We start from the raw sequence: 22,429 nt of genomic DNA on the forward strand, positions 1-22,429 counted from the left end.
TGCTCATTATTGGTTCAATGTAACCACCTGTGCCTAGCTAGCTAGTGTGTTAACAGGTGTATATTTAAAGGCTTGCATTTGATTGTATCCTTGCTCAGTCTTGAAGTTTTCTAGCCTAGCCTATGCTTTTGTGTTTTCCCAATTTGACTAACCTGGATGACTTTTTCTCAGACCTTTTGACCAGCTTCTCTGGTAAATCTTTGTTTAATATTATTGGACTCTTTTGACTGCATCATCCAGTGTGGATTTGTATCTTGCTCAACCCAGCACTTATGCTGAATCCTTTGTTCGTGCTCAGGAAAGAAAAACTAAGTAAAGACTACCTGTTTTTTTCCTCCTAAACCTGCCTCTTGTGATTATCTGCCAATTGGGTGCACACTGTTCGATCCCCAGACCTGACAGCAAGACTGAGCCATACAAGATATGGACCTGGCAGATACTGAACAGATTCACGGAGCCATCAGCAAACAGGGTGCTTAGCTTGGATCACATGAGACACAGCTCCAGAGACTGACAGACGTTGTGAACCAGATTGGGGACTCGCTGCGACAAATACAAGCATGCTTGCCTCGAGAACCTGTGGTACTACCAGCGTCAGAAACCCCACCATTAACTGCACCAATGTCCCAAGTACCAAAGATTCCAACCCCACAGCGCTACGGTGGGAGGCCTGGCGCCTGCAAGGGCTTCCTGACTCAAGTGTCACTCATCTTCGAACTCCAACCAGCCACCTTTGCTTCTGAGAGGCCTAAGATTGCATACATTATCTCCTTGTTGAGTGATCGTGCACTGGATTGGGCCTCAACTATCTGGAGACAACAGTCCCCCACCTGCTTTGATCTAAAATTGTTCACAGAGACTATTCAACAAGTGTTTGACCATCCAGTCAGTGGCTATGAGGCAGCTAGGAATCTACTAGACCTACGTCAGGGGCAACAATCTGTGGCTGACTTCGCCATTGATTTCCGTACTTTGGCTTCTGAGAGTAAGTGGGATTCAGATGCGCTCATTTCAACCTTCTATCGTGGCCTTTCTAAAGGGGTTAAGGATGAATTAGCCAGTAGAGATTAGGGTACAAGTCTGGAGGAATTCATAACTTTGGCTGTTCGAATTGATAACTGTATTCGTGAAAGAAGAAGAGAACACAGCACTATCTGAGACATGCCCATGTTATCATCCCCCAATGCCCCAGAAGTTTCCTATTCTACTCAACAGACGGAGGAAGAGCCTATGCAGCTTGGTAGGGCCCGCATTTCTCCTAAGGAGAGAGAGACACGCATGCAAGAAGGTCTGTGTTCCTATTGTGGTGGCTCTAACAACTTGCGCTCTTCGTGCCCCGAGTTAGCTTTAAAAGCCAAAGCTCGCTAAGGGGAGTGGGGACCTTAGCGAGTGGAACTGCTCAGTTTGAAGCTCCTCACTCCCGTTTACTGCTGCCAGCTACACTTACTTGCGGGGACACCAGGGAGAAGACAGTGACTTTGAAAGCATTTGTGGATTCAGGTGCAGCAGATCACTTTTTGGACATTAATTTGGCTAAGAAAATGTGTATCCCTTACGAGACTTGCTCTTCGTTCTGGAAGGTTGAAGCCCTAGATGGCAGACCAATAGGATCTGGAATAATCAAGTTCAAAACAGTTCCTTTATACTTGACCATTGATTGTAACCATCATTAAACAATTATTTTTTTATCTGATTAAGTCTTCCAGAGAACCCCTTATTCTAGGTTACCCCTGGCTGCGGCTTCACGACCCTCAATTCTCCTGGACCTCTGGAACCCTCCTCCGTTGGGGCTCTGCGTGCGTGGTTTCTTGTACCTCTCCTGCTTCCACTGTGGTCGGGAATAAAGAAATTCTGGCGGCTATTGAGGCTATCTGGCGGCTATTCCTTGAATAAGCCACAAGATCTAACACTCATGCCCCCTGATTACTATGACTTGAGAGAAGTGTTTAGCAAACAATGTGCTACTAAGCTACCCCCTCATTGACCATATGATTGTGCTATTGACCTTCTTCCGGGCACACTCCCTCCTAGAGGTCACCTCTATTCCCTCTCTGCCCCAGAGACTAAGGCCATGCACAAATATATCCAGGATGCTTTGAGTACTGGTTTTATTCGCCTGTCATCTTCACCAGCTAGTGCTGGTTTCTTTTTTGTCCCCAAGAAAGACGGTGGTCTTAGGCCCTGTATAGACTATCGTGGGCTCAATAAAGTGACCGTTAAGAATCGTTACCCTCTCCCACTAATATCCTCGGCGTTTGAACTACTCCAGAAAGCTAAGATCTTTTCAAAGTTGGATCTGCGAAGTGCTTACAACTTGGTACGCATAAAGGAGGCAGATGAATGGAAGACAGCCTTCAGTACCCCAACAGGCCACTGGGAATATCAAGTCATGCCTTTTGGGTTAGCTAATGCCCCAGCAGTTTTTCAAGCCTTCATCAATGACGTCTTGAGGGAGATGTTGAAACATTTTGTGTTTGTCTATCTAGACGACATACTGATTTTCTCAGAATCTCTACAGGAACACATTCACCGTGTCCAACAGGTGCTGAGGAAGCTTCTTGAAAATCACCTTTTCGTAAAACTTGAAAAATGTGAGTTCCATGTGCCCCAAGTCTCATTCCTAGGCTATGTTGTCTCACAAGAAGGCATCCAGATGGAACCAACGAAGGTATCTGCCATCACCAACTGGCCCCAGCCCAGATCACTAAAGCAGGTACAAAGATTTCTTGGTTTTGCCAATTTCTATAGGAAGTTTATTCGCAATTTCAGCACTATTGCAGCACCCATCTCCACTCTTACTAAGGGGTAACCCACTCGTATCCACTGGACTGCTGAGGCGGAGCAGGCATTCGACAGGTAAAAGGGACTATTTTCTTCTGCCCCAATCCTGGTACACCCAGACCCTGAACTGCCATTTATCTTGGAGGTGGATGCTTCAGAAGATGGAGTTGGGGCAGTGCTCTCCCAAAGGCCTATCACAGATAACAGAGTCCATCCGTGTTCTTTCTTTTCCAGACGCCTGTCGCCAACTGAGAGAAACTATGATGTGGACAATCGAGAGCTCCTTGCTGTGAAACTTGCACTGGAAGAGAGGCGCCACTGGCTGGAGGGGGCTAAGCATCCTTTTATTGTGTGGACAGATCACAAAAAACCTGTCCTACCTACAGCAGGCAAAGCGCCTTAAGCCCCGGCAGGCCAGGTGGGCTCTCTTTTTCACACGTTTTAATTTTGTTAAACCCTTTATAGACCTGGATCCAAGAATGTTAAGGCAGATGCCTTGTCACGCCAGTATGATTGTTCCCAGAGAGACCGTTCTCCAGAATTCATCATCCCCAGAGACTGCATTTTTGCACCGGTTCGTCGATCTATCGAGGACACAGTGCGTGAGGCTCTACGGGGTGTAAACATTCCTGATGAAGTCCCTGCAGAATGCTTGTTTGTGCCCAAGGAATTAAGGTCCAAAGTCCTCCAGTGGGGTCATGCTTCTGCCCTGGCTGGACATTCAGGAACTGAGAGGACATGGATTTTATTCAGAGACGCTACTGGTGGCCAGAGATGACACGAGCGGTCCGATCTTTTGTACAAGCCTGCCTGTCTGTGCTCAACAGAAATCCTCTAATCAGCGCCCTGCTGGCCTACTACATCCCTTGCCTATCCCACAACGTCCCTGGTCTCACATCTCCATGGATTTTATCACTGGTTTACTAGCATCTGAAGGTAACACTAGTGTACTGGTGGTGGTGGACCTCTTCTCTAAGTGCGCACACTTCATTCCGTTACCGAAACTCCCTTCTGCCAAAGAGACTGCTGACCTTATTCTTCAGAATGTGGTAAGAATCCATGGAATTCCAGTGGACATTGTTTCTGATCGAGGTCCCCAGTTTATGTCTCGTTACTGTAAAGCATTATGGTCTCTGTTTGGCCTTTCTGTCAGTCTATCCTCAGGTTTCCACCCTCACCCAAACAGAACGGATAAATCAGGAGTTGTAGAAATATCTCCGTTGCTTCACGTCCCATCAGCCATCCTCTTGGAGCCGTTTCTTGTTATGGGCAGAGCTGGCACACAACACCTTACGCAGTTCCTCCACTGGTCTATCTCCATTTAAGTGTCAATTCGGGTTCGAGCCACCATTGTTCTTCAGCCAAGAGATAAAGGTTGGAGTCCCTAATGCTAAGAGATTTGTCGAGCGCTGCAGAAGGACATGGAAAAGGGTTCACGTAGCCTTGAGGAGTGCTTCCACCCGCTACAAGAGGTATGCGGACAAGAGAAGGAGGGCAACTCCACACTTCAGAATCGGACAGAGAGTCTGGCTCTCAGCTAAGGACTTGCCATTAAAAGTTGAGTCCAAGAAACTTGCCACAAGATTTGTTGGCCCGTTCAAGATCACCAGACGGGTCAACCCTGTTACATACCAGCTTGCCCTACCGAGACCTGACAGAGCTCTGCAGCTATCTACTGGTTAAAGTGATAACATTTTACTTTTAAAACTGCATTTTTTCAAAAGAAGGGGTAATCCAATTATCCATGTTATCCCCATGAATGAAAGATCAAAATGTGGGTCTTTTATAAAGTGAATTTTACATAAAAAGCAGTTTTTTAAATAATAAAGTTTGCGGAGTAAAAATTTCCAAATATGGAGTATAAACAATAATAAACTTAAAATTTAAGTTTATTAAAATTATATTTGTAAAATGACATTTGTTTAAAAAATATACATTTATAAAAATATAAAAATAATATTTTGTTACAAAATTACATTTTGTTGCCTGGGGTCTCTGGAGACCCCAAAGAGCCCGACTGTAAACCGTAAACAAACAGAGCACAAGGGTTAAAGTAGTGGAACATAGTGCAGAACAAAGTGCAGCCATAACAGGGCATTGTGTATTAAAAAGTGAATCAAAATGAAAATAAATAAATACAAATAAAGAGAATAAAGAAAAATGACATCTGCAGTAAAAACAAAAACAAACAAAAAACAGTGCATACAGACAATTTCTGTACAGTAGAGATTTCATTTAAAGGGTTAAGTTATGTTTATGCACTAAACAAGACCAATAACCTTGATTTATTAACACAGTATACCTCATTTCCCCATGATATATGTATTTACAAAGCATTTGCCCACCGGCAACTGACTTTTAACTAAGTATTAAAAAACCCTGAAAGATATCTTGTAAGATTTGTTTTGTTTGAATGATTCTAGAGACCTTCATGACTATGAAGACATATATATCAACAAAGAAAATACTTATTAGTAACATTAAAATGACCTTTCTTGTCTAGGTTTGCCTTAGCCATGCTTCCTGGAAGTAGGGGTAGGAAGTTGACAGCCTCATGTGACAGGAAGGATGTGAAAACCTTTTTTCTTTTCTTGAAATCCTTTATTTGGTTGTTTGCTTGCATGTCATTGAGATATAAAACATGGATAACATATAGAAAAATACTTACAAAAGGAACACTGCGGCAACTTAAATACATGACATACATTAGTGCATGTGTTGCAACTATGGAAATGGAAGAAGGCAGCTTACATCAAGCATGGACACACACACACACACACACACACACACACACACACACACACACACACACACACACACACACACACACACACACACACACACACACACACACACACACACACACACACACACACACACACACACACACACACAAACAAGATCACAAGATAAATGTGAGCGAATACTAAATGTGTTCATGGCAGCTGAGAAAGGGAGGGTAAAAAAGTATAAAATATTAAAGATATACAGGAGTCTGTAGGAAAACTGCCACTAAGATCAGACACAGAGTGCTAACACAGTAACAATGTCTGTCAATCAATGTCTGTCTGGGACAGGATAGGACACACAGCTTGGGACTTGTTACAAATCCTACAGGGAATCTGTAGCCAGACTAGTGTTATGGAGCAATGTGAAAACCAATACTACAGTTTCACAGGTAATATTGATCCAGTGTCTCTCTCTCTCTGTCTTGCTGTCAAGATCATCAAGTTGGGAAGTCTTATCTCCCAAATGAGTCACACATAAAGGGGCTATCTGTTAGTGACTGGAGTTACAGAATACATACACCACAAAAAGACATATATAGACACAGAAAGCAAGAGAGATTATTAAATATTTAACCTGCCTCGGGATTGATAATGAAAAAAATGAAAAGGCTGAGGCTGGAAGGGCTTACAGCAAATTTGCCCCTTCACCTTTTCCCTTTCTCGATACATAATACTTATAATTTTTTCTCTGCACAGTTTGGTAAAAATAAATATTTTAAAATGTTCAATATTATATGAAATGTTATTATATAATTTTTAATATTATATAAAGTACTTGAAAGCCAATATTGTATAAAATAAGACTAGAATAAGTCTTCCAGCCACAAAAACTAAACGAGACTTCTGTACAATGCTTTAGATACGACAAGAAGTGATGCCAATGGCAAACAACACACATTGCACAAAAGACCCCATGTACTAAACTGTTAAATTTATCTTTGAGAATTATTTGTATAAATCAAAATTAAGTTTTATCATTTTAATTTAAATCTAGGCTATTTTCTTATACCACTGGATAATAGTTGTAAGCATTAGGTGTAATAATAACAACTTTGTAGCATTGATATTTATTTATTTTTTGTAGCACATCCATTTTGGCTGACTTTGCACTCTCACTGTCTCAACCTTTCAAGTCAGAATATTCATATCCTTTTCTCTTTCTATATTCACCTCATTGGCTGTTATATAACAAATATTAAATAAGTAATATTAATACAGAGGCTAAAAAAAATAAAAATAAGAAAAAGTACTGTGACAGCTTGGCTTCTATTCATTGAACAATAGGTTCACATGTGTCTCTTTCATTGTGTAATGTCAAAACTTTCTTTGAGCTTTCCGAACTTTTCTTCCCACACTGCTTCCTTTGCACAGAAAAAAAAACATGTTTTGTTTACATGCACGTAAGATGCTATTGTGTCATTCTCTACAGTTCAGTGCAGGTTGACTGTATAAGATCGCTGACACCTCTGTTTACTACAACTGTGATGATTAAATGTTTCATCACAAACAAGAAACGGGCAGAGATGGTAGGGAAAGTGATTACCTTTAAGTGGGTCAAAGTACCTCAAGAAAAATACATTTATCTTGCATGGCAACAGAGTCTCTCTCTCTCTGCCTGTAGTGAAGGTTGTATGTGAGCACAGTAGACGATCGAAGGGTTTCTGACAAGAGACAGATGGTGCTGTGAAAACAGCCCGCTACTCTCACTCTCGTCCTTTTTTATCTCCTCAATGGTAGTCCTCACCTCATCTCTAGAACAGTATATTGTAGTCAAGTCCAAGTGTGCAGGAAGGCAGGTTCACAGCTTGCTGTACACATCCGGGATAAAACTATGAAACTTCCGGAGTACATAAGACAGAGATGGTGAAAAATTTTTACAAGGAGAATTAGCTGTCTGAGCAGATGAAATTTCACCAAATAAGCTAATTAAACCGAATTAAATGTGCATTGAAAATATATAGTCACAAAACTTGATAGCACAGTCTTCAAGAAGCACAACTGTCAGCATTGATGATAATAATAAATGTTTTCTTGTGTACCAAATCAGCATTTTAAAATTATTTTTGAAGGATCATGGGTAATACTTTACAACATGGGTGTACTAATATAAATTAATTCATGCTTAACTACTGCACAGATAATTATGAGTTAATGTATGGCTCATGAAGAAACAAACCATTCATTAATGATTGCATCAGCAACTAATAAAGAGTCTATCAGATTAACAGATTAAGTAATATATTGTAATATATTGTGTTACCGGATCATATGGGACAGGAGTAATGGCTGCTGAAAATTCAGCTTTGCCATCACATAATTAGAAGAAAAGAAAAGTATTTTGAAAATAAGTTATTTTAAATAGTAATATATTTCCCAATACTACAGTTTTTACTGTATTTTTTTATCAAATAAAAGCAGCCTGAGCAGAAGATATTCCTTTCAAAAAAATGTAAAAAAAAATTACCAAACCTAAACTTTTAAAAAAGGTACTGTACATCTTAAGACACTCATCAATTGTGACATGTGCTAACATCCACATTTGGACGTGAAACTCAAATGGTACAGAACAAACCAAAGCAAGCCCTTGCAGTAATGTTAGCATTAGCAATGTTATTAGAGTTTCTGAGCATTAGAGTTTCCGAGGTCTGCGGCGGTTGGATAATATTTTTTTGGATTGCACATTCTTCAGAGTGATAGTAGGATCCTATTGTGAACCCAACACTATATTATATTTATGTTGCTTATCATATACACAAAGTAGCCCACTATCAACATTTTAAACTGAAAATCATTTTCAGTCTTTCAGCCAGCTGTATGGAGTTATCAGCACTGTGCAGTCAACTGTCAAATGCAGCCTATAACGTTGAACTCCCAAATCTAATTTATGAAAAAATTCATTCACATACATTTAGGTTCTATATTTGTTAGAAGCAGAATAAAGAATCCTTTAGAGGCTTGTGTGTATATATATGCATATTAGGGACTGCTATCAGGCTGTTAGGGTCACGATTTTGGTACGGTTCGGTATGTTCAGTGAAAAAAGGACTATAGTCCAAAAAAAAAGAAAAAAAAAAGAACAGAAAATCAAACTACAAGCAACATTACAATTAAATACAATAGAGCAAAGATACAAATAAAATAAATATGCTTTTCAGGTTTTTCAGGTATTGTATAGGATAGAATAAAGTAATCAAATGTAAAACAACATTGCATATAATCTTCACTATATACAAATTAAATAAAAATTAACCATTGTTAAAGTTACAAAACCTATTCAGTCAAGAGCAACGAGTGATTTCCTTGTCTTTTGTTGTTTGATTAACATTTAAAACATAGACAGCAGGAATTTTAGGCTGCTGTCACTTTAAAAATAATGCACTGATCCAGTACACTGATACACATGCGTTGTCTTTCTTGACTGTTTACGTCCTCTTAAGACATAACCTACTATGTTTACTAGGATACTCACCTAGCCGGGGGCATGTTGGCAATTTTTGTGTGAATTTGTCCGTTCAAGCGCAAGACTTGAAAGAGACTTCAATATTTGCGTGCTGTCTGAGACGTGGCTTTCCGTGACTTTACCCTCCCCTCCAAGGGTGGCTCCTGACACCCACAAAAATCTTTGTCTTTGAGGGTCTTGATTGGTCCTGGAAGGGAGGGTCTGAAGCCGCCTCTCCACTGCACATGACAAACGACAGCCGTTCGACCAGAAGTAATTAATTTAAAATGGAGAGTAGTATGGGATCTGCGTGGAGTTCCACTGTTATGAGCACTAAGTTAAAATTACCAATATTTTAACACTTTAAAATTATTTTGTATACACTATTTCTGTAAAATTGCGGTTATTAATAATTATGGCAGAAATAATTATTTTATAATCAATATTTATGTTGATCAGCTCTATAAAATCTGTTTTTATTTGAGATGTATTGAGTACTATTTGTTTTGTGTAGATATACAGTATTAATACATGCATTACATTCATTAAAATTTTACTGTGTTGAATAAGCCGAGGTAGCTGCAATTTCCCCTTGGGGATTAATAAAGTTTTTCTATTCTATTCTATTCTATTCTATTCTATTCAGTGGAAAGGCGGCTTGAGGCATTGATGGGGAGTAGTGAGTGAGAGGACAGTGAAGGAGTTAGTGGAGGAAAAGACTGAGCCAGAGTAGAGCCAGGATGTGGAGCCATGGAACCGATGAAGGGTGGATCCAGGATGAAGGTAGAGATCTGACCGACAGAGGTGGAGACCCAGGTGAAGCCATGGAAACGAAAAGCCAGGATACCTTGCTACCACATGACTGTCACCATTACAAAAAACAAACAATCAAACATTTTCACAGTGTGTCAGTAGTATTTAATATATCTCAAATTAATCAATATCCTGCTTAATGACTTAATTTAAGCTTAACTCATTCTTATGTAGTCATTTTATTTTATAAATGTTGGTGTTTAATTTTTATTGCTAGAAAACTATATATATATATATATATATATATATATATATATATATATATATATATATATATATATATATATATATATATATATATATCATAATTAAATAAGTATGATAAATTAAACCTAATTTAACAAAGTTTCAACAATTTTGTACCCTACTCATAAAAAGTGCCATTCAGTTTCCTTATCTGGAGGTAGGTGGCACCATTATACTGCAAATTAAGCGTTTGTGATCAATACATAGGGCAGAAATCAAGAGGGTGAAAACCCTGCCAACGTACCATGAGAACGAAAGGAGGAACTGAATCATGAATCATGGACCAAACTTGCCACAGTAATTTTGAAAGATATAGTTTTGTGCTATTGAAAACCACTGACGTGTCTGCGAGAGTTACTTCTACATAGATGTATTCATCTAAAGGCCCAGTGAACCAAATAATATGAAAAAAAATTGAAAAACAGTGATGTGAGAGAGAGAGAGAGAGAGAGAGAGAGAGAGAGAGAGAGAGAGAGAGAGAGAGAGAGAGAGAGAGAGAGAGAGAGAGAGAGAGAGAGAGAGAGAGAGAGAGAGAGAGAGAAAGAGAGAAAGAGAGAAAGAGAGAAAGAGAAAGAGAAAGAGTGAATGACGACTGTCAGATGAGAAGATGACTGAAAGAATGGCAAGAAACCTGGGGCAGTCTCCTCTCACATGTGTCTTAAATATAGGTGACTGAAGAATCATACATATAAAGCAGACCGGGATGCACTTCACTCCCATTCGAGCTTTAAACAGAAAAAAAGAATACCCTCTCAATCCCTAGACATCATAATGGAGAAGCCAGGAAGCTTTACCTCTTTATATCTCCTGGGCTGGCTTCTTCAAACAAAAATTGCTTCTGTTTTTTTTTTTCTTGAGAAAATATCCTTCCCCTTCTGAAATAATGCCTTTATGCCCTGCTCTTACGGGGTTGGGTAGGAGGATGTGGCATTGCTTTTGCATATGCATCTGCAGGAGCCAAGAGATTTTCATGTTCCAACATGAAAGCTGTATATGTGATATAGTTCCGGCGGTCACACTGCGATGCTCTGAGACTCAAAACAACCCTAACGTAGTTCTTCGGCGTGGGATTATGATTTGGAAGTAAAATTCGATTACAAAAGTTTCTCGAAGTTTGAAATTGCACAAGCCCATTAGGCATGGCTCTGAGGAACAATATTTCACGCAACATGGTGGTTGTTCTTGATTCGGAAAGTACTTTTGACAGTTTTATGGCTATGGGGAGGAAAGTATACATGTTTCTATTAAGTTTTGGAAAGTAGTTGAATTAAAAGTTACTGAGCAAGAGACACCTTTGCACACTGTAAGGTTTCTACATGAGCATACTTTTTAGAAAAATTTAAAATAGGTTGATATTGATTTGTGAACTATTCTCAGTTCAAATAAATATCTGCTCTTTTAGCTTTTTAAAACTTTTAATGTTATACAATTCACACAGTAATTGTAAAAAAAAAATAAAAAAAAATTAAAGCTTGGCAATTCAGTTATTTTTTATTGTGTAAATATCTAATGAAATCCCTCATCTCAGCCAGCTTCATGAGAAAAATGGTATCTCATTAAGAGACTGGTCAGAAATTAATTTTATCAGCCAGCTATCGTCGAAACACAATCTCTTTGTATGCAGTTAGCCTACAACACAAAAAAGTTGAGTGTTTTATCACATTTTAACCGGCTTCATTACGGGTGACAGATTTCACACACAATCAGTGTAATTTGTGGCATAATGTGGGTTGACTGTTCTTGACCGCTCAGAGAGCATGACTCTTTCTTCCGCTTATTTATACAGAGGTCTGTGGAAACTAGCTTTGTGCAATGCAATGCAAATTACTTCACTCAAGACTAAGAAACTCTGGATATAGTAAAGGTAAAGTTGGTTATTTAGTTATGTAATATGAGCTCAAAAGCCTACAATTCATAACAGGCAGCTCATGATGTTGTTGACAGCTCTACTATTCATACTGAATGAATTTCATTTTAAGTATATATAACTTATTTCTTTTTTTGCTTATGGTATAACAGTTTGCTGGATGGCCTTGAGAAGAAAAAAAGGTCTGAGAAAATGCACATATTTTATCATTCAATTAGTTGTTCTTTTTACAATTTAAATGAGTTTGACTCATTTGAGATGCCAAGGCTATTTCTGTCAATAAGACTGACTGGTGCAGTGCCACACAAAAGCTATTTTTACACCACCATATCATAGAATAGAGAGTAAAAGTGTGTATTAATAGACATAAAATTTAAAAACCAAATGTGAGTTAAGTTTACCAAACATAGGTGCTATGCTTCTTCTTTCGACTGTTTTTCGACTTTCTTTCGCCTATGTCTATGAGTTATATTCTTTCCGGTTTCCTGTTTATAATATGTGAATACTGAAGCCCGTTAAATGAGTTCCATCCAACTTAGGGTACGTTTACACAACAACGATGTATCAATTTTTTTTCACAGTTTTTCACAGACAACAATGCTGTTAAAACGATGCCCGTTCACAGTTCACAAGGATGCACGAAGTGACTAAAAACACTGTATTATGAATGCCAGGCCAGTAATTGGCGATGCCCCTTTGTAAAGAAACACTATGCACCTATAGACTGAACACGTAATACATGCATGACATTACAGTATGTGTGAAATTTACTCACATTGTAGAGGGCTGCAGAGGTTACTGAAATCAGCATTTACGTGTTTCATTTATAAGGTGACGGGCCGCAGAAACCAGCAACTTGTGCACAAATGATAAGGGCACAGACGAGGATGGAGGGAGAGCAAAGTTTTTTCAAGTTTTGCTTGTGAGTATAAAGGCCAATTCACACCAAGGACGATAACTATAACAATAAAGATATTTTAAAAATCATTCTCAATATAAAAGAATAGCAGAGTCGATTATGACACAGTAACGAACGGTAATGACACAGAGGAACGATATCCATTGAATCACGTTCAGAACGATTTTATATCTGAAAAATTATATAAACATTGACAGCCAATCAGAATCCATCCTGCTTTAAACATCTAGAGTATTTAAAGCAGCAGATGACAAAACTACAGCCTGGAGAAAAGTTTACGTTTGTGTGGACCCTTATATAGTTATAGTTATCGTTCTTGGTGTGAACGGGGCTTAACAGCTCACTGTCCCTTCACTGCCGAGTGACCAAAGAGCGCAGAACTGTGGCGAATGTTGATCTAGAGTGACGTAAAAGTCGCATGAATTCCGATATGACTTTTCAGACTCAGGTCGCATTGCAAAACATCAGAACTGTATCTGATTTAGGACAGCATATGAAAGTGGCCCAAATCAGAATCGAAAAGATCAGATTCCATATGGTTTGTGTTGTTCAGACTGTTAGGAAAAAACAGATCAGAGTCGAATGTGAAAAAATAATTTGGGCCACTTTTACTTCTAGTCTGAACGTATCTTTAATATGCACTATACATTTATGTAGGATTTAGGCCTACTTTAAAACTATTTTTATTGATAAATTGCTAGTGAATTTCACAAATTGTTACAAAGAAAAAAGTAGCACTAAGAATAAAATGTCAACTTTTTAATTTCAATAGAAAGACTAAAATAGTATTTTCATGTACTCCAATAATCTTAAAAAAAAAACAATTTACTGTTACGGGACAGCTAAAGAAAACTAGGTGAGGACTCAATTGCAAAAGAATAGTGATTTATTTAATAAAAGAAACATAAAGTAAAACAAGAACCCACAAGGGGGGAAAACATAATATAAAACAAAACAGCAACTTCAAAAACAAACATACCGGAGGGTCACGGGAAAACAGGAGACGTATACAAGACAACGAACCGATACAGACTGCAAACAGGTGGGATCGAGACAGAGACAGGAACACAAAACACCACATGTGCTGAGGGACAGACCAGGGAGGGGCGGGCGGGTGGGAGGGACAGACCAGGGAGGGGCGGGCGGGCGGGAGGGACAGACCAGGGAGGGGCGGGCGGGCGGGCGGGAGGGACAGACCAGGGAGGGGCGGGCGGGAGGGACAGACCAGGGGAGGGGCGGGCGGGAGGGACAGACCAGGGGAGGGGCGGGAGGGACAGACCAGGGGAGGGGCGGGAGGGACAGACCACAGACCAGGGGGGGGGGCGGGAGGAACATTGTTAATTGGGACCAACTTCCGACTCGAAAAAAGTAAAATAGAACACCACTTGTGACTTCAGACTTGAGTTTATGAGGTCACACGAATATTACAACTAATTATAGATGTTTACAGTAATAATCATTTTTAATTCACACTCCAGTAAAGCTAACCATTTTGTTTAATTTAATCTCCTTTGCAGATGTAATGAAATAAGGTTGAAAGTTAGGGATATCTGACTGGAATGCCGCATACCAGAGCCCTTTACTTCCTAGAATCCAAATAAGCAACACAGAAATCCACTGGTCTTATCCACAAATCCAGCTTGGTGCTAAAGTCATTTCCCAGACCCTGGGCTTGCTTATGGTGAAAGCACTTAATTATTTTTCTTTTAGTGGTGCAAAGCAGGGCCAGGAGAAGACAATCCAGTGCTCTGGGCAAACTAGGAATTTGCCACCCCCTACGTAAAATCTGTATCACATATTGACCCCTACTGTTGACAGGTGTAATGAATTTATACAGTTGATACCATTTAAAAGAGGAACTTTCTTGCTTTGGCTGCTGCGAACTCTTCAATTATCTTGGAGTAATCCAATTTGCGACAGATTTGATGCTCAATTGAAATTTCGGCCAATACATTCAAACGATCTTGTGACAAGTGGGTATGTGTACATACACACCTTTTGTTTCAATCGGACTGAATTCATTCCGATTGATGAATCCGAACGTAGTGTTTACATGAACACTAAATTAAGTGATCAGGTTGATGTGAGTTTGTCACAAGCTTCAAATCAGTATTGATTTTTTGACATGTGCACACTGCATGAATATACAGACTTTCCCTCTGTTTGCGCATAATAACTATTCTTCTACATTGGTTCATTATTTGTTTTAAACAGCAGATTTAATATCCATCTCTAGTCATAATTTGGAGACAATGAGCATGTGAACCGCTGTGCCATTGTCATGGTTTTGATGTGTTCAGTTTAGTCCTGTGATCTTGTTTCCCCCTGTCTTTGTGATTTTGTTTAGTCCTGTTAGTTTTTCCCTGTCTGTTTAATTAGAAATTCCTGTCACCTGTGTCTTGTTAATTTTCCCGTTAGCCCCAGTACATTTAAGCCCTGTGTTTTCCCTCAGTGTTTGTTGGTCGTCGTCGATGTATGGTTGTGTGTTTTTGAAGTCCTGGAGTTTCCTTTCCTTTGTCCCTGTAAGTTTATAGAAGTGAAGTTTGTAAATAAAGTACCAATATCACAGATCCCGTGTCCTCGTCTTCAGCAGCCTACAGCAACCCTGACAGCCGTGATGCTTATATATATCACGACACAAAACCAATCGTATAAAAGATATATCAAAACTTGTTTCAAATGTTTAAAAACACAAGAAAAGTACTGCATTTAAAACATGCTACATTATATATTACGAATTCTAGCATCATTTGTCATTTTGTTTCTTTTTAAATCATCTTCCAAGCATCTGACAAGAAAGCGCACAAAAGTCAAAGATGTCAAGTGGGAATATCTCTCTACCCAAATTGAATCGTTTAAATCTACAATGTGAACAATAGGAAATGATGATCGAATGTGGCAGAATTCCAGGGGTAAAGAGAAGTGCGCTAAGCGGTACCTGATGGAGTTGTGAAGATCATATTAGCCGGGAAAGATATTACAGTGCGGCTCTGATGTGTCGACATACCTTAATCTAATGACCTGGAAACAGAAAGTAGTGTGTAATCAAATGACCCTGTGGCAAAATAGGGAGTCTGAAAGTCAACAACCCCCAGGTCAACATAAATTAGCTGACGTTATAACACGAGAGCAGTGAGCTGGCATGAAATCTAATGAGGAGAGAAGGCCGAGTGTGACCACACCACAGCTGACAGGTGGAGAGTGGTAGGTGTTCGTGCAGTGAGCAGAACCGCAGGAAAGTGGATCGGCAAGGAGACCACTGAGAGATTCCAGCATTGCGGACATCTGGCTCATTCCCACTGGCCTTTGAAACACCCATCAAAGCAGTCGGTGCTGGGCAAGAACAAACTGCCTCCAGGGTATGGAGAGGCAAGATGTTTGGGTAATTTTGCTGTGGTGGATTCCAAGCACTGCAGGATAGAAAGGAATGGACACAATCAAAGGCAAGAGAAGGTGAATTGACAGATACTCCAAACACAATTGTTGAGATAATATACTTAGAGGAGAAGAGTGGCAGTTCTTTGCAGCTGATATACTAAACAAGCAATAATTTTACCATAACTTTTTTTTTAACAAAACAACTTACAGTACACTTCCCCGCTAAACAGAACAGCATACCTGGCCACTAACATATATTCTGGATCCTGTTCCCCAGTCTATAACACACTGCCTGTTTTTTAGTAACAAGAATATTCTGATATTAACCACATCACATGTTCACATTTTAAGCTACCTGTAAAAAACACCCTGATTGCATAATAAACTGGCAATCAGATTTAGAGCAAATTCCGATTTGTATTTGACAGCTATTCAATTCAGCAATTCGACAGCAATTCGACTTTCTGTGCGTTTCTAGGAGATATTAAATAAATATAACTGCCAAGTCATTTTTGGAGCAAGAAGGAGACAAATTTTACCAACATTTTCCAAGCATTAAAAGAAACAATATAGCCTACATTTTGCAATTTGTCACACTCTTGATTTTTTAAGCATTAAAAGACATCAACACTGATGATACGATATGTTTCTTAAGCACCAAATCAGCATATTGGAAAGATTTCATGGATCATGTAACACTGACAAGTGGAGTAATGATGCTGAAAATTCATCTTTTCCATCACATTAATAAATTAACTATTTATTTCTATTTTAACATATTTTAAAATGTATTTTTAATTGTAATAATTTCACATAATATTACAGTTTTTACAGTATATTTGACTAAAGGCATGGATCCTTGTAGAGCATAAGGGGCAGTAAAAAAATCTTAACGACCCCACACTTTTGAACGGTATGGTGTATCTCAACAGCTTTGTAAAATTTAAAATGTAATCTAGAATAAAAGCTTGACCAGAATTTAAGCCTTGTGCTGTGAATGGAAAATGATGTGCCTGTAGACGTGGTCAATACAGACAGACACTATATGCAACCATATAGAATCTATATCAATCAGTATCCACACTAACAGGCGTCTCTGTGAAGGTACGTGATGAGTTGTAATAGTCTTAATAGTACCCTTAAAGCCAGAGATTAAAATCATCATTCAAAGGCAATAAAGTCATTTTCAAAAGACCATTATCTCCGTATCTCGCTCTGGATCCTTTTGTCTCTCTTAAAACCACTCTCTCGCCCAGGATCATTGATCAGAATAAGTGCAGGATGAGTTTGTGTGTACGTACACATGTGTTTGTGCATGCGTGTTAATGGTAAGTTTAAGGTTTGAGAGCTTTGCGCACATACTCATTTACTGAGTAATGGCCGAGGGGCAAAGAATGTCAGCCCTGAGGGCACATGCACGTGCACACACATATATATTAGCTCTTCAAAAAAAAAAAAAAAAAAAAAACACTATCAACTTACTGCTATTTATGTGTCAGCTTTCTTCAGCCAAAACAAATCCATACTATCGACCTCTAACCATGATACTCGATACTCTAAACATACATGTTCATTCAGAGCTGAAGAGATTAACAGTTTAGCTGTTGAAAGCATTGAGAGATATTAAATTAATTCTAACATTATCAAGATTTAAAGGGGACCTATTATGCAAAATTCACTTTTGCATGGTGTTTGAACATAAATGTGTCAGCTTACACTTGCACGTTAATACATGAATGAAATGACTTTCAGTTGGCGCGAGATTCCTGACTGCATTCAAAACAAAGCAAACAGATGAAAACTGATCAACTGTTTTGATAAAGGTAACTACATGATGTTTTTTTAATAGTAGGCTTCTGTAAACGCTTATGTTAAAGCAAAGCAGAATAAAGATGTGTAGCTTTTTTTCTCTCTTCCGCCAGTGAGATACTATCCTGTCAGTGAGAGACTGTGTGCATGTTCGTTAGCTTTGTTTACAAAAAAGCTGTGGTCAGAGTCGGTCTTGCAATTTTTTTGTATAGGCCTATTTAACCCTTATTTAATCAAATTTCTTAAGAGTTGCACGTCTTGCAACAATGTGTAATGGTTTATGTGTTTATTATATGGGTTGCATCACTTCATGGAAATAGCTAATAGGAAAGGCAGTAGCAATAATAAATATAGGATATCTGATATACGAAAAAAAGTCCCCATACCTTGTGCCCATCCATTGAAAATAAATGCCCCCCTGCTGAGCGCAGTCTGAAGCCGGCTCTGGTTACAGTTACACCTCTAGTTTTGCGTCTCTGCGTGTTCTTTTGGCGCCTGCATTTGAGCATAGGAGGCTGTGTTATCCACTTGGTAAGACAAAAAAACGACATGGAGAGAATTAAACAAGTTCTGTAATCATTATTGCTTATACTGACTATACATTGTTGCAATGTAGAGTGTTAAAGCGAGCTGTGCCTGAATCCACTGTTGTCACGGAGCTAAAGGCAGTGAATTCCGCTGAAATGGTGAGTTGTTTACCTGGCGCTAGGCCTCTGAGATCGCTAGCATTTAGGTTAATCGGCGCTAATGGGTAAATGAACGCAAGGGTGCTGATTGTGTAAAGCTAAGGTGGTGAGCCTGCTGTGTTCATATGTTAATAGTGTATTTAGCCACAATAGACTAGCGAAATACTGGTTAATGCCTGTGAAACCAACTCATCATTTTGTTTGTGGGTTATAAAAAGATGTTACCTTTCCATGCTGTTGCTAAAGGGTTAGTTTGTTAAATAATGATGTTAAAAATTGTGCATTCAATTGTGTTTACTGGAGGTTAGAGAGGTACATTTTTAGTGCATTTCTCTCCACTGTTACCAGTGCAGATGGGGATAAATAAGCATGCTAACGCCTTAATGCATCTAATTTAAAGTAATACAAGTTGATCAGTTTACATGCAATTCATGCAGTTTTGTTCTTAATACTACCAATGTTACAAAGGTTTTATAAAACTTTAATTAGAAATGTGTGTTTTTATGAGAGATGTATTTTCTGATGTAAATGTACTTTTGATACTGGAGAAATTCATATAGTTTGATACCTGAGAAGAAACATAAGAGCTGTTGTACAACGAGAGAGATTTTGATATTGCATTATAGGTGTACTGAAATATTATCTAATTTTATTTTATAGCAGCCTGTAGCAGTCCATTTATTCACTGAATGGTAATTGAGAAAAAATATTTGGCCTTATTTATAGGTCAGGTTTTGGTAAAGAGTTGGAAACATCGTGCAAAGATCCTTTCCATGGAGTGATACAGATCCAGACGTTCTCCCAGAGATTCAAGGATTCTCAGTCCGGGTGGCTGGGTGGCGAGCCAGACGTGTTTGTGACTCTGACTTTAGACAGATTACCAGGATCATCTTCATCTTCATGGTGGTAGGACAAACACTAACACAACTCAAAAAAGGGCCCCAACGGGGAAAACTGAACTCTTGTTAATAAAGAAAAGTGGAACCGAGAACGAACTGAGCTCAAAGGAACTGAGGGGAAAAAAAGTGTTTTATTTACCTGCGCACTTTATTTTTCTGATTGTTATTTTTCATAAATGTTTTTTTTTACATGTATGTACCAGCCCTGTGTATTCAATACAGTCTATGCAAACTGTCATTCTGTTGTGGCATTCCCTTTATTGGCATTCAATTCTCAGGCTCTTAACAACTTAGCATCTTCTGATTCTGGTCCAAATTCACAGTATTAATAACATCTAAGACTACTTTAGACTACTATACCCATGTACATTATTACTACCTCGTAATAGGGTTACATAAATTGGCGAGTCAGCCAGTGAGCCAGAAACATTGAATATCAATATTGAAAGAATATGCAAAATGGATTTCATTCAGGAGTCAGGTGTTACAATTCCAAATGCAGTGATCATAAGTGGGGTAACCCAGGTAGCAGATCAGGATGAGCAAGTTGTTGACTTACTTAAGAAGTATGGTTCCATCGAAGAGCCCTTTTCGTTGATGATTCTAAATCCGAATTTTACCAAAACCTGATCATCGAGTTTTCAAGCAGTTACGCTTTAGAGAACTTAGAGCCACTTTTGCCATACACATGCACAGTGCAGGGTGATCCATGTGCTAAATATGTTGTAAAAGCATTAAGCAGTGTGTACACTATGCAGATTGGCAGTAATGTTACAAAAACATATCTAGCTGAGTTAAAGGGCTTAGCCAAGCTAAGTGGCAAAGACTATGGGGAGGTGTTGAAAGAGATGATGTCTCAGATTGGCGAAGATATTGAAGCTATGAAACCCGTGGTTACAGAAGTCTCCCCTTCACATGTTGAGACCCCAGTTGTGACACTTCAACCTCCTACCCCCCAACATCAACAGCCCCCCGTCTCACTCTTGGATGCTCCTCTGGCAGGAAATTGCTTAAGTGCCACTGATTCAGTCCTGTTCACTAATGGAGGGAAAGCTCCGTCCCTTTCAGTGAGTGACCTAAACCCAGCAGAAATACAGAAGGTGGTGGTTGAGCGTATTGTAAGGAGGGAAGATGTTAGCACACACTTGCAGTATCCCGTGAGGTTTGTTCCTTTTCTGGAAAGATTCCCAGACCCTGTAATGAAGCTGATTATGACACTTGGCGCTCACACATCGAACTGCTTTTAAATGATCCCAGCATGTCCCATCTCCAGATCTCAAGAAGAATTCTTGAATGTTTACTTTCGCCTGCAGCCGATGTGGTCAAAGGGCTACAGCCTGGATCACCCCCCACCGCTTACCTGCAGCTCTTGGACTCAGCCTTTGGTACTGTTGAGGATGGGGAAGAACTTTTTGCCCAGTTTATGAACACCCTTCAAGATCCGGGTGAGAAACCTTCTACTTATCTTCATCGATTGCAGCTAGCATTAAACCTAGCTGTGAGAAGGGGTGGGGCTGCACCTGAAGAGGTAGATAAACACATACTCAAACAGTTCTGTAGGGGATGCTGGGACAATTCTTTGCTTTCTGGCCTGCATCTTGAGCAGAACACCCCACCATCCCCCCCCCCCCACCCCCCCACCCCCGTCATTTGCTGACCACTTGCTGTTACTAAGAACAGAAGAAGACAGACAGTTGGCAAAAGCTAGTCGCATGAAAAAACACATTGGCACCACCAAGCAACGTGGCCAGCTTCAGCTCCAAAGCGCGTGGGCCTGTGCAGAGTCAAAAGAGAAGTCAGAGGTCAGTCTCAGTGTTATTGAGGATCTTGGGAGGCAAGTAGCCAGTCTACAAAGCCAATTAACCTCTTTTATGGCACAGAAAAAAACAAAGGGGTCTGATAACAGGGGAGCAGCAGGGAAAGGTCCAGACAAAGTACGAAAACTAGACAGTGCTCACACAGACATGTTAAAACAGACCAAGAAAAAGCAGACTAAAAGACCCAGGCCTTGGTACTGCTTTAACTGTGGGGAGAATGGGCACATTGCCCCATTTTGCACAGACAGGGCAAACCCCGCTTTAGTGGCTGAAAAGAGAAAACGGTTAGAGGAGAAGCAGCACATGTGGGAAACACAAAACGGTCTCAACTTACCTTTAAACGACTAGCAGTTCGTGTTGTTGGACAAACAGGGGCTGAAGAGAGTCAACCACGTCCCTTAGACGTAATCGGCAAAGGCAAGGCTGAAGTATGTGCTAGTCTAAAACATTCAAGTAAGAACCACCATTTTAAACTTCCTACGGGGTTGGTTGGCACCAAGGGTACAAGTCAACATAAATTCAACATAAAAGGTGAAGAAGTCAACTGTCTACTTGATACCAGTTCCCACGTAACAACAGTTCCCCGGTCATTTTATGAACAGCACTTTTCAGAATAGGAGATTAACCCCCTGGAGTCGGCTATCGCGTCTCGCTTTTTTCTTATCAGTGCAAAAGAAACTCAAATAACTCCGTCGATTTTTGTCATACAGGCAAGTGTTTTACATAATTAAAAACTGTTAAATGTCTTCTTTTTTTGTGTACACTAATAATAAAAACAAAAAGTTGTGTTTTTCGTAAAATAAAGAAAAAAAAACATGATGCACGTTCTGTCTTCTCTCTCAATGTGAAGTTCATTCTAAAACGCGACAGAAAATTATCAGTAACTCAGCCAATACTTGCCACCCACACATGAAAGTAATGTCTTTAAAAAACTTGAAGTCTCCTTTTTTAAATGAAGTAAATCATATCAAAAACAAATATTCTCG

The 22,429-nt window shown here is 39.4% G+C and overlaps 1 long non-coding RNA gene across 1 annotated transcript; it reads left to right on the plus strand.

Moving 5' to 3' along the window:
• The first annotated feature begins 18,494 nt into the window (after positions 1-18,494).
• On the plus strand, positions 18,495-19,665 carry LOC143714012 (uncharacterized). The gene is made up of 3 exons (XR_013195379.1): positions 18,495-18,572; positions 18,658-18,727; positions 19,454-19,665. It is a non-coding gene; the product is annotated as an uncharacterized LOC143714012 (long non-coding RNA).
• The last annotated feature ends 2,764 nt before the right edge of the window (positions 19,666-22,429 follow it).

This window comes from Siphateles boraxobius, unplaced genomic scaffold, assembly GCF_051911475.1.
Source record: "Siphateles boraxobius isolate OS27281-9 unplaced genomic scaffold, OSU_SipBor_1 53, whole genome shotgun sequence".
NCBI classification, from domain to species: domain Eukaryota; kingdom Metazoa; phylum Chordata; class Actinopteri; order Cypriniformes; family Leuciscidae; genus Siphateles; species Siphateles boraxobius.